Raw genomic sequence first — 10144 nt, forward strand, 5'->3', positions numbered from 1 at the left:
GGGAGACCCATCTGTGTTCCCGGAGCAGCGCTCCAGTCTTGCCTCCCCCAACTCAAGCCCCACACTGTCCCCACAGTCACGTCTCTGCAAGGCACACCCGGTTATGTCTTTTGTCACCACAACCCTTGCGAGAGCTCAGAACAAAGTCCAGACTCGTGACCTCGAAATATGCAGCGGCCTCCCTGGTGTAGCCCGTCATCCCCTGTCGGGTCACCCTCCCACGCTGGGGATCAGGCCAGCCCAGGGATGTCGGTGGATCCCCGGTGACCAAGTCCATCTAGAAGGCACTCGGGCAGTGCTCCTGGACGAGTGCACGGCTGGTAGCTCTGTGATCAGAGCTTTTCCAACACTTACACAACACCCAGGCGCTGGGCCACCAGACCCTGAAACAGCTGCAAACGAAGGTCAAATACTAGCATGGACGAGGATTCAGGAGGCCCGAGTTACTTTCTAGCATTGATTTTAGAAGTTTTGCAAGTTTCCCTGCGCCTTTATGTACACAGTCCTTCTCTCTGGGACGTATTTGCCTGACCTGGAACAGATTGCCCATCTGCTTGAAGAACTCCTACTCATCCTTCAAAAACTTGGTCCCCCATCACCTCTTCTGTGATCCCTCCCTTGACCCCTCTCGTAGGGGTCACGTAGAATTATCACGCCCTTCCTCTTCTGCACCACTGTATTGTGTGCTCACTTTGATCGTGTGTATGTTTTACAAATTATTTGCTTACCTGTCTGTACACCACCCTACCTACCTGTCATGGCATCTGGGGGCATTGCATCCCAATTGCCTTCTTATCCCAGTTCCTTGGCACACAAGAGCTGGATGCAGTTTATTTATTTATTTTTAAATATTTTATTTATTTATGAGAGACACAGAGAGAGAGGCAGAGACACAGGCAGAGGGAGGGGCAGGCTCCCTGCAGGGAACCCAATGTGGGACTCAATCCCGGGACCCCAGGGTCACACCCTGGACCAAAGGCGGACGCTCAACTGCTGAGCCATCCAGGGGCCCCTACAGTTTATTTTTTAACTGAACCGAACATTCTCCAGCTTCAAGATGCCCCATTGTCAAAGGGGAATGACAGTACTTGCCCTAGACACCACAAGGAACTTTTAAAATGAGAGTAACGTGTCTAATAAATAAAAACACCTTGGAAAAAGGCATGAGAGCCTCCCTGAAGGTCAAGTCCAGTAAACTGTGGCTTGGCCAGAGCCTCTGGTTACTCAGCTGGACCTGACTTGGCCTTATTTGGCTCAGGAAGTGCTTGGGTGTCTCCTGAGCCTGTAGCGCCGTCGCTGTGAACGTGGGGGTGGTTGCAGGGGGTCAGTTCAGAACCGTGATTAAGAGCTCATGACTGTTGACAAATCTGTCCCCATCACCTTCCAGGCCCTTCCCTTGTTTCATTTTTCTTCATTGCTCTTATCACTGTGTGATACCATCCAATAGCGTCACTTGCTTGACGAACGTCATGCTGTGGCAAAGCTGCTGGCTGCCCACCCAGAGCCATTCTCCTGTCCTCCCGGGGCCCAGCCAGACCCCGTTCCCAGCCCCTCTTGGAGTTGGATGTGGCCAGAGGACCAGGTTACACACAGAAAGGAAACAGAAATGACTGTTGCCTCTGCCCGGAGGCCCAGACTTCAGCACCGAGGGTGGCCTCTCCGCGCTCCCTCCCACCTTCCTGCCGCTACACCGCAGGGCGGCAGCCCAGGGCCACCCAACCAGGTGAAGACAGTGTCCCAGGTGCCCAGCAGAGCAAAAGCTTGGAAGGAACCTGGGTTCTCCCCAGTGACAGGTGGAGCAGGGCTGCCCACCAACCTGGGAAACAGGCCTTGAATTACCAGTTGAGAGAGAAATTCACTTCTTTGTTCTTTGATTGAATAAATTTAGGGTCTCTTTGTTACAGCAACCCAACCTCACCCTACCTAAGCACCCTGATGCTTTGTGACGCCTGGACTTTCTATTTTTACTGTTCGCTGCAGTATTTCCAGTGTCTGGAATAATACCTGGCTCGTAGCAGGTGCTTAAGCTAAAATTTGCTGTATGAATAAATGAAGCCAGGTGCCCCTGTTTGAGTCGGTGACAAGCCATGTTACCCCAACCCTGTGAACCTCAGTTTCCTCATCTGTAAAATAAGGATAGTGATGGGACTCACCATTTGGATTACTGAGAAGATAAAAAAATATATATTTGCCCAAAAAAAGGATAATATAATTACACCTGATAGAGCAATGCTTACTATATAGCAAGCCATCTGAGTTAGAGACTTATTATTATTAATTATTATTATTGTATAAATGTCATGTTTCCTATATCCTTTGAGGTCTTCGGTAATGCTGAAAATGATTTCATCTTAAATTAGAAGAAATCTCAGGGGGGGAAATACAGCCAGGGCAGCTAGGATAGCAGATGCATCTACTCCTGCCATTGGCTGGCATGAATGAAGCGGATTCACCCATTAATGGTTTGCTTCATGAGCTCAGTGTCATGGCTTGGGGAAATATATGCAGATTTATGCAAATCACATACAAATTCACATAAAAATAGCCTCCTGTGTGCCTCCGCATTTACTAGAAAGAATTCTGGAGGTTTTATACTATTTGTTCCCATCTGCCCTCTCAGAAAGACACACCTGGAAGGAGGAAGTGCCCGCAGGCATGCACGAGGAGGTGCCGGGGCCCACGCAGGGCTGCGAGCTGGGGTGGGGGAGGGCAGGGGCGGCTAGTGAGGACAGCTTAAAGGCTGCCGTGCAATCAGAGATGTGTGGCTGGTCCAAAATAAACCTTGAAATGCCAGGCTCTGAGGACCTGTATCTAATCAGGGCCTCCACTCTGCAGCCACGGACTCATCTCTCATTGTTATAGAACCCCACTCGAGGACACGGGAGCCGCACAAGGAGCACGGGAAGCTCGTTTCTGGTTTGGAAAAGTTGAGCCATTTAAGTCTTGATTTCTATAAAACAGACACAATGACCCACGGCCTGTCCACCTGACTATTCTTCAAGGGTCAACTGAGATCACAGGTATAAGGGGCTTTGCGGCCCTATAAATGGTTAATGAGAGGGCTTGGGATCACGGGGCTTCTTATTGTGAGGGAGGGTGTGGGCCAGGAGCAGAAGCCACGGCGGCCACCGAGCAGTCTGCAGGATTTGTGGGGCTGAACCCATAGTCTGGTGGCATGATTACAGAGACTCGTACCTCTCGAGCTTTCGGAAGCAATTCAGACTTCAAATACTTGGTCCAGTGATCGTTCCTCAGGGCAGAACTATTCATTTATCCATGTGTGCACTCATTCACTCATTCAGCAAAGACACTGAGCTGGGATCAGTGCCCCAGGCAGGGCCCTACCCTATGCTGGGTTCCGAGATTTCAAGGTGGAACAGATGCGATCTTTGCTCACAAGCAGATCTTTGCTCACAGCAGATCTTTGTCTGCTGTCCTTGCTCACAAGGACCTGTTTTCTCACACCAGAGCTCACTAACCCTCCAGCAGAGGAGACAAGCATGTCATCAATAGATGTCACATTGCACCCAGGGAACAAGAATAGAAGCCCGGGGAGCAAGAGATGCAGAGGAGGAAGTATTTGTCCGCACCTGGGAAGGTCAAGGCCACCTGGAAAAATGCGCGGTGTCTTCAAGGGTGAGCAGGAGTGTGCCAGGTGGGCCGGCAGAGGGAACGCTGTGCGCCAGGGTACAGAAGCATGAAGCCACATGGCCATGTGCTCCCAGATCCGAATTGGAAAATATGGCCAACAGTGTCAAGACGTACCTTGCCCCACTCACGCCAGCCCAGGCATCCCTGACTCCTCCAAATGCCTGTGACATCTGTGAGCCCGGGAGATTTGCTCGGTGGTTATCGTACACGGCGCGTCCTTGAACTGTCTGCTGTCTGCTGCTGCCGTGTGTCCCGGTCTCTTGACGAAGATGGTGAGTCATCTGAGGATGGACGCCCTCTACTCTATCTTCGCCTGTCAGGGACCCAGGTGGGTGCCTTCCCTGTGAATATGAGGCGAGCAACAGATGCTTGTTGCAGGAAGTGTTCCATGGTTGACGGTGTCGGGACACCGCTGCTCGTGAGAAGTTGTGCCACGTGCCCATCTGAACGCTCTCCCTCACCGAATCTTCTCAATGACCGATGGCTACCATGCATCCCGTCTTACAGATGAAGCAGCTGAGGGGTGGCGAGACTACTTTACTTGCAGAAGAGACACAGCCTAGAAATGGTGGACAAGGATTTGAACACAGGCTGACTGGCCCAGGGGCCGATGCTTTTAGCTCTGACTCTACCCAAATTACTGCCCCCGTTCAGGGTGCTGAATAAAACGCGGTGGCTTGGAGTTTTACAGACCAACATGTACCTCCTGAGCTCTGACCACACTGTGGTTACCTTTTCCCATAGCTGCCTCCTCAGCCATGGGCTCCTTAAGCACAGAGCTGTTCCTGCTCCATCTTGTAGCCCCATCCACAGCACGGCACCTGTTCTTCCAGGACGGAGAACGAGGGGAATTATCCAGGGCAATTCTGGAAGGACTCCCTGGAGGAGGCCAAGTTTCTTTGAGCCAAACTTGGAAGCTGTTGAGAGCCAAAGCAGAAAGAGGGCATTGTGAAGGCTTGAAGGTGGATGATAAAGCCATCTGTGGGGTCCTGCATGCTTTCGATGGAGTGGAGAGGAACTAGGAATGTGTTTGGAGGAGTCCCAAACTCCCAGGATACTTTCAGGGTGTCGCTGGAGCACTCTGTGCCCCACACAAGGATGCCTTTCCCTCCATGAGGCCAGAGCTGAGGCCAGCTTTGGAGGGAAGAAGGCCCTTCCTCCCCCAGAAGAGCTGGGTGGACATCTCCAGGTGAGACGCCACTGGAAGCTACCAAGAAACCGGTAGGTTAGTTGAGAAGCATCGCTTGCAGGTAGCAATTAACTTAATGAAGCATTCCTTGAGTGCCTACTACATTCTGAGGCCGATGCTAGGAACTGGGTCAACATCCTGGCCTCACAGTAGTTCCGTTTAGTGGCAGAACTTAGAATGAATAAATAAACTAACAAGCAAACTAGGTAATGTCAGGGCGTAATAAATGCTTGGAAGAGAGTAACTGAGGACAGAGGGAGGCCAGTGAAGGCCAGTCTAAGGAAGTGGTAGTTGGGCTGAGTAACCCTGATGACCGGGGTACCTGGGGAGCTCGGGCAGTTGTGTCCGACTCTTGATTTCGGCTCAGGTCGTGATCTCAGGGTCATGGGATTGAGCCCTGAGTCCGGCTCCTTGCTGGACAAGGAGCCTGCTTGAGCTCTCTCTCCTGCTCCCCTGGCCTTCCCCAAACCCTGCTCAGGTGTGTGCATGCAAGCTCTCCCACTCTCTCTCTGAAAAAAAAAACATGAAAAAGAAAACCTGATGACCACATGGCACCAACACACTAAGAGCTCTGGGAGTGTTCCAGCCAGAGTGCACCGAATGTCCAGGGATGGACGTGAGCATGAAGAATTAGAGGTACAAAGGTCCAGAGTGGCTGGAGGGTGGTGAGCCAAAGGGAGGGTGGTCCCAAATGGGGTGGGAGAGGCATGTGGGGCCAGACTACACAGGGTCCGCTAGGGTTTTGCTCCAAGTGCTGCAGTGTATTAGCTAGCTATTGCTGTGTAACAAGTTACCCCCAAATGTAGCGGTTTAAAACAGAACACGTTTTCTTATCTCACAGTTTCATCTCACAGTTTATCTCTGGGTTCATGTCGGGGCCTGAAGCTCACGTTGTTGTTGGTAAGGTTCAGTTCCTCACAGGCTACTGATCCGAGGCCATCCTCACGTCCTTGCCGTGCCGGCCACTCCGATGCAGCAGCTCGCTTCGTCAAAGCGCACACGCCACAGAGGGAACGAGGGAGCCTGACAGCGAGACAGAAGTTACCATCTCTTGTAACCTAGTCTTAGAAATGGCATCAATCGCCTCGGCCGTATTGTATTCATTAGAATAGATCACAGGCCTTGCCCCCACTCAAAAAGTACCAAGGGCGGGGTAACTGGCAGGGAGATCATCTTCGAAATCCGTTCACCACACACAGAAAGCCATTGGAGCTGTCTAAGCAGGGAGGTGAGGTGATTTGGTGTATATTTTCCAAGATCACTTTAGCTTTCTTGAGTATTGGGAGTGTGGGCAGGGGCTGGGAAGGCCAGTGGGGGTTGCTGTACAAGATGATGCTGTTTGGATTAAGGAGGTAACAGTGGGGAGCAGAGAAGGACAGCCGGGGATGCCTTGCCAATGGATAGGAGGGGGTGCACACAAGCCAAGAGGAACCGGGGATGACTCCTGAGCTTGCTACGACATCATGGAATGGGGCCCCTTTGACTCTTGGGACATGTGCTCTGCATTTTTCTTCTCCTGGGAAAGATAGGGTGGCCCTACCCCAACCTCTGGCCCAACCCAAGGTCACACACTTGCTGGATGGCCAGCCAGCGGTCCGAGCGCCGGTCGTAGCAGAGAACAGATGTCTCCTTGTGCTGGGATGAAGGACTGACCCCATGCCCTTCATCTTACTAGTCTGCCCACGCTCAGACCAATCCAGCCGGTGAGCTGGGGTGTGGTTGGGGAACCACTCACCTATAACGGTGCTCAGAAAGTCAGCCAGAGCTGGAGAGAGCTAAGGTGTGTGCACACGTGTCTCTCTCAGATAGTCTAGAGTCGGAGTGGGGAGCGTGGCTCAGCAGAGGGAGACTTCTGAAAGCTGACCCTGGAATTTTAGGGCATTCAGAACAAGGGACCTCCAGCCAGGCAAAGGCACTCCTACTTTACCTGAAAAACACCCGCCTCCGTGGGTGAACAAATAGAGAGCTAGGTAATTAGGTGGCTGCCATTTGTTGGGACAGTCTCACTGCTAAGCACTTGCTCATTCGATCCTCATAACAACCCAGGGTAGGCCCTAGGATGATCCCATTTCACAGACAGGAACCCTGAGGCTTCGAGAAGGTAAGCAACTTGCCCAAGGTGACGGAGACCATGGACGGGAGAACCAAGATCTGACCCAGGTCTGAGTCCAAACCTATGTTCCCAACCCCTTCCGCCTCCCTGCCTCTCGTTTAGGCGGGTTGAAGGTTAGCTTCCCGGTTCCAGGGATGACCCCAGGGGCTGGAGCTCTTCCTCTCCGTGGGCCCAGGCTCACGGGCTCTCCTCACCCCAGACCTAGTGGTTAGAAGAGATGGAGCCGGTGCAGGCGGCCGGCGGTGCCCCCGTGGGGCGGTGAGAAGGGGCAGCGGGCGGGACGCGGGGGAAGGTGAGGAGGTGAAGGTGGAGCTGGCGGCTAAGGAGGGAACAGAGCCACAGCCGCGTGCACGGAGCAGAGAGCGGGTTCCGGGGCCTCCGGCTGTCCCGGGCAAAGGCCCAGAGCGGGTCTCGGGTCCTGGGGCCCTTGGGGTGTCCTCGTGCCTCCCACCCAGGTCAGCGGGCGCTCGCCAGAGGCAATACGACCAGTAGCAGATGACATGGCCACGAACGCCAGCCACTCGCCGCTCAGGCCCAGCACCTGCTCCCAGATGCAGGCTCTGCACACACCATGCTGGCATCACCTCGTTCATAGTGTCGGGCCGAGGATCTGGGCTGATTTAGAGGTCGGTCCGCCCACCCAAGGGGGAAAACCTCACGACTGAGGATTGTTTCTGTTTACAGGGCGCAGGCCCCACAGAGGGCATTCCTGGGGGCCACCGTCCACACAGATCGGGAGACCCGACCCCACAGGGCGACAGACGGCGGCCACTCATGAAACAGGACGGGAGGTGCTGCGTGGCTGTGGCTCGGGGACACCGGAGGAGAACCGTTGGGAAACGCGTGACGCGAGGTTTTGAAACCTTAGAATACCTTGGGTATTTGGCACGGCAGGTTCTGAGCCTCTTGAACAGGCACCACAAAGGAGGAGCTGACCAAGTCTCTGAAGGTCGGTCCCTGTCACCTGCAACATTTTCCATCCGGCTGTGAGGGGCCCCCTTCCTGGGCTGGGGGGTGGGGGTGGGAGAAGCAGGGTGAGTGGAGCAGCTGGGGAGTCAGGACGCCTGTGTTCTATTTCCAGCAGCTACCACTGACTCATGGTGTGACCTTGCCGAGGTCACAGCTATGTTTTCCTTGCCTGGGGAAAATCAGAGGTGGCAAAGTTTGCATTTTCCCAAGGGATAGGAGCTCTGGAACATCGGGGCCCCCTCCCTGCTCCCCACGAAGGCCAGCCGAGTCTTCTTCTGCTAATATTAATGAAAAACACTTAAATTTAGATTTGAGGGACTTCGGGGGACACTCAAAGCAAGACACAAGGAGTTCCTGCCATAGTAAGACTTAGGGCCACCTCTACGGGCCGTGTTTCTCTAAATACTCTTCAGCTCACATCCTGTACCAGTGTTTCCCCACGTGGGCCTTACATAGTCTGTGGAAGAGGAGAGAGAAGGTATTTTCTGCCGCATTTCAAGATGAGGAAATTCAGGCCAGGAGTGGTATTTCTCTACATTTTCATCAGCAGGAGCCCCTTATGCTATTTTACCACCAAGCATCCCCGTTCCGAAAGCCCTTGCCAAACAGTCCGCATTTCTTACGTAGAAACGCAGCTCTGTGTCCATTAGTCAAAGTCATCCGCGGGTGCCGGTGTCTGCTCAGCGCAGAACTAGGGCTGCCGTCAGGTCCGTCACCAAGAACTGCAGCAGTTACTCTGGGAGGCCTCCTTCCCAGTTTTCACCAGATTGTTGTTGTTCGTTTTTTTTAATTCTGAAAAGTGTTCATCACCGAGGGGCCACGGACCCCAGGCTGAGAAGTGCATCCCCAGAGAGATCAAGTGGCCTGTGGAAGTTTCGGTGACTCGCAGTGGGACCCCCAGGCCAGGGCTGCAGCCAACCAGACTAGCTGGCAGGAAGGACGCTGGAGACTCAGGCGCAGCGGTGCGCACGTGTGAGATGGGAGCCCAACCAAACCCAGATGTCCTGAGACAGTGACGCCGCTGAGGGCTTAGACCACTGACAGGCCGGCTCTCTCAGCCCTGGAGTAAGCACCCGGAGCCCTGCCTCAACCCGACCCGGAAAGGCAGAGGTTGTAAGGGATGGAGCAGGGCGCCCCCGCAAAGTCGCAATAGGGGGACCTTTTGATCCTGCACCTGCCTGTGCTTTGTGTGACACTGCAGCAGGGCATCATTCATGCAGTCCCGGTACTTTCGCCCACTCTAGGAGGGTAGATTATGCCTCCCCCTCCCCCTTGCAGGTGCCTCTTCAAGGGGATGATGCCAGGGTGGGGCAGGGTGGGGGCTCCACCCTGCACCTGGGGGCCATACAGGCAAGTGGGGGTTCCTGGGAAAGTAGGGACACAGGATTCCGGGGGTCTGGCAGGGTGGCCCGGAGGGTAAGCAGAGAAAGAGCTGTAGGACCCCAAGAGCTGTTCCCTGGAACTCTGTACCCAACCCCCCTCCACCCGGGTCTTCTGCAAGCACTTGTCATCTGTTGAGCTGTTGGCTCCGTCCCAGAGGCTCAGGTTTTTGATCCATCGGAGGCATCGAGACTGCATGTACCTTTGGAAAAAGGCTGGGGCTTAGCTCTTATGGTTTAGAATCTGAGCCTCCACCAGTCTGTGTAGGGGCGGGGGACCGGGGCAGGGTCTCTGGGGGCCTGTTGCCCAACAGCTGTTGCCAAGGTTATTTTGGTTCAGTGGGAGCTTATCAATTCCAGGGTATTTGGACCAAAATAGCCAGCAGCAGGACAATGTCTTGGCGGCTCTGCCGGGATCCCTCAACCATTTCTGAAATGGGTGGAGGAGTGGGAGACGGAGCTTGGCTTGGGGGTAGTTTCCCCCGGAGGAAAATCTCCCACCAGGATCATTCATATCACCTTGTCCCACGCTACAGATGGGGCACCGGGGTCCAGATAGGTGCAGGCCCTGGAACTCAGGCCGCATCACTGAGGAGCCAGGCCTCTGCCCCAGTTCCCTGCCCCCAGCCCCTGTCCCCAGGCCCCTGCTCCAGCCCCTGCCCCCAGGTCCCTGCCCCCAGGCCCCTGCTCCAGCCCCTGCCCCCAGGTCCCTACCCCCGGGGCCCTTGCTCCCAAGCCTCTGCCCCAGGTCCCTGCCCCCAGCCCCTGCCCCCAGGCCCCTGCTCCAGCCTCTGCCCCCAGGTCCCTACCCCGGGCCCTTGCTCCCAAGCCTCTGCCCCAGCC

At 54.6% G+C, this 10144-nt stretch overlaps 1 long non-coding RNA gene across 1 annotated transcript; it reads right to left on the reverse strand.

Annotated features, from left to right (window-relative positions):
* Window positions 1–873: 873 nt before the first annotated feature.
* LOC140634412 (uncharacterized) lies at window positions 874–9874 on the reverse strand. Its single transcript, XR_012031921.1, has 5 exons — window positions 7827–9874; window positions 6576–6705; window positions 5731–5863; window positions 4384–4568; window positions 874–4210 (listed from the first exon to the last, which is right to left on the reverse strand). It is a non-coding gene; the product is annotated as an uncharacterized lncRNA (long non-coding RNA).
* Window positions 9875–10144: the final 270 nt, after the last annotated feature.

This window comes from Canis lupus, chromosome 5, assembly GCF_048164855.1.
Source record: "Canis lupus baileyi chromosome 5, mCanLup2.hap1, whole genome shotgun sequence".
NCBI lineage: Eukaryota > Metazoa > Chordata > Mammalia > Carnivora > Canidae > Canis > Canis lupus.